This window comes from Polyergus mexicanus, unplaced genomic scaffold (assembly GCF_030449975.1).
Source record: "Polyergus mexicanus isolate NDT 795.1 unplaced genomic scaffold, iyPolMexi1.0 SCAF_3, whole genome shotgun sequence".
Classification (NCBI taxonomy): domain Eukaryota; kingdom Metazoa; phylum Arthropoda; class Insecta; order Hymenoptera; family Formicidae; genus Polyergus; species Polyergus mexicanus.
The window spans coordinates 5,704,536-5,707,422 of NW_027223323.1; the positions used below are offsets into that span (position 1 = coordinate 5,704,536).

Sequence of the window (2,887 nt, forward strand, 5' to 3'; positions counted from 1 at the left end):
GTCTCAATTTTTATTCGCATTGCATAATGAAGATAAAATCGTGATTAAGATGATGTAGGCATAATATTTCAATGTAATTATTTTTTATTTTATTATTTCTAACATTTAATCAAATATGTATCATATTTTGGCGGATATGATAACGTATAATAACGTATAAACATTATCGTTGCTTTAATCTCCTATAGTTTTTTTTATTAATCTAACAGTAATCTATATAATTGTTGATAAAACAACATTTTGAAGATCTGTGTATGTATGTATTAGTTTTATTATTTTTCTCTCTCTCTCTCTTTTTTAATCTTCCTACCAATAGAAATGTAAATTCAATTTTGCATTAATTTTTAATATTTGTTGAATATTATTTTTACCTAAGAATTTGTGAGCAGAATTATTATTTTAAATTCTTGTTCCTAAGTAACACACTCATAATACACAGTTTTATACAGTATATGTGCAATTAGATTCGTTCAGAGTCATTAAGAAAAATCACATTTATTCCAATATATCTAAATTATTCAGTTTACCTGGCACATAAGCCGATCCAGGCGCTGCAAAAATGAAAAATTTATACAATAATTGTGCAATACGTCATATTTCATTAGAAAGCAATCCAACGCGTAAACTTTATTTCTAATTCCTTGTCTAGGCTCTCTCTCTCTCTCTCTTTCTTTCTCTATGCAAGATTTATAAAATATTTTCTTTACTATTTTTTAAAAAAGGCAAATTAAAGAACTGGCAATTAAGGAAAAACGCGCGCTGACTTTGTATTCACAAAATAGTTAATAAAAATTTTATTCTTGTTGCATTTTTTATAAGAATATTTTTATACATTCTGGATATAATGTCATATTAAATTTCAGATATCATATAATAAATTACGCCCTACCGGTCTTCCACAAGTCGCGTAATCAGCGGAATCTGAGTTTCTCGATCGCGATCCTCGGATATCGCGTCAGACATTGTGGCGCGATGCCACATTACGCGGCCGCGAATCTCCAAGATAGGCGGCTCGCCCCGGTACATTCCTCACGGAACGACGGCGCGCATTCCTCGGCTTTTCCGCTCGCGTTCCAATTCCTGGCGCTTCTTCCTTTTACCTCCTCTGCATCGCCGATGAGATTACATAACCCTGGCTTTTCAGCACATCCGCGTTCTCTACGGATCGTCCGATTAAATGCGTATTTCATGACTCAGAAATATACCTGAAAGAAAATTCGATTTTTTAAATATTCCGCATATCTTATTTTGCACACTCGTCTCATGACGTTGAACACATGATTCTGGATATTTATAACGCGATTAATAATAGATAATAGATAATTCAATTCGTCATAGAAAACGTATGCGTCAAAAAAGGAGAAATTTCTCAAAAGTACAGGAAACTTTTTAATATTTAATATGTTAGAATTTCATATATATTCTAAAATGTTATGAATATAAAATGTTATGAATATAAATAAAATATAGATTAAATATGAATTCTTGGTTACCATATATATCCCTAAATTTAAAGCGTTTCTTTTTTTGAAGAAAAAAAAAAAGAAAAAGAAAAGAAAACAGTTTAGATTTTTTTAATTAACGTAAAAAAAATACAAATGCAATTATCGATTCAATTCAATTCAATCATAAAAATATGCTTGAAATTATGTCTTTCAAGTATTACAATTATATTACAACAAAAGAATGAAAACAATACATTAGGTCATTAGGTGATTAGGCGATTAGCAGCCAAAAGCAACAGGTATCGTGATTGATTGGGGAGATTTCTGGAATTGGAATTGGAGTTGATCTGATAATACCGATTATTCTTGGTCACTGGGGCGAGACAATTGGATCGCACAGATATTCCGGAAAATCTCATGATTGCGCGCGTTGCGCACAATTGCGTAAGTTCGAGGTCGTTGCGACGTTCCCCACGTGCGGAATGAAACAAATCATCTAAATCAAATTAATTCGAAGACAAACTAGATAAAAATACTACAGAAATTGGCAGAAACAATATAAGATGTCCCAAAGTTTTTATTTCTTTTTCAGAATTGTAAATTTCTTGATAAATTTTCCGTTTTCTCTTTACAATGTCGGAACAACTTTTTGAGTTATAAGCGATTAAAAAAAATAAAGGTTTTTTTTTTTTGATACTATACTTTATATACAGAAAAACAAGAAGCTAATAAAATCATATTTTTTTGTTTAATTTACCAAGTAGATTTTGTTTTGATAGAATTTTAATTTTAGCCTTATTAGTTATAAAAATATATTAAAAATTGAAAAGTTGCAATTAAAATGTTGATCTTGGCGTATCCTTGCTAATTGTATATTAATTATAAACATAAACTATAAATTATTTATGTAATATACAAAATTTTAGGTAAGAGGAAGAGAGAAAAAAGCGCTTCCTTTATCTTATATATAATTAAATATCTATTTAAATAAAAAAATTTCTCTCTTAATTTAATTTTTCTATTTCTTTAACATTACATATATATATAATATATTAATTGTACTACTATGATTACATCAATCGTATTACAAATAAATTTTCTAAACTTTCAAATCGGAGCTATATGTGTGAAAGAATCCGTCATGAAAAAAATTACAATTCACGATATATATATATATACAATTTAAGCTATAAAATATACAATCAGCAATATTTTGTAAATTATGTACTATGTATTTATATATATAATTAAAAAAAAAAAATATATATATATATACATATGTATGTAAACGTAACAAGCGATATATACAAGTGTTACAACGGACGAATTGCCTCGGTAAACGTGTCCCCTTTTGGCATCGGACGAGGTGGCCGAGTGGTTAAGGCGTTGGACTGCTAATCCAATGTGCTCTGCACGCGTGGGTTCGAATCCCATCCTCGTCG

General features: G+C 29.5%; 1 non-coding gene across 1 annotated transcript; it reads left to right on the forward strand.

Moving 5' to 3' along the window:
* Window positions 1–2,805: 2,805 nt before the first annotated feature.
* Window positions 2,806–2,887, forward strand: Trnas-gcu (transfer RNA serine (anticodon GCU)). The gene has a single exon. It is a non-coding gene; the product is annotated as a tRNA-Ser (tRNA).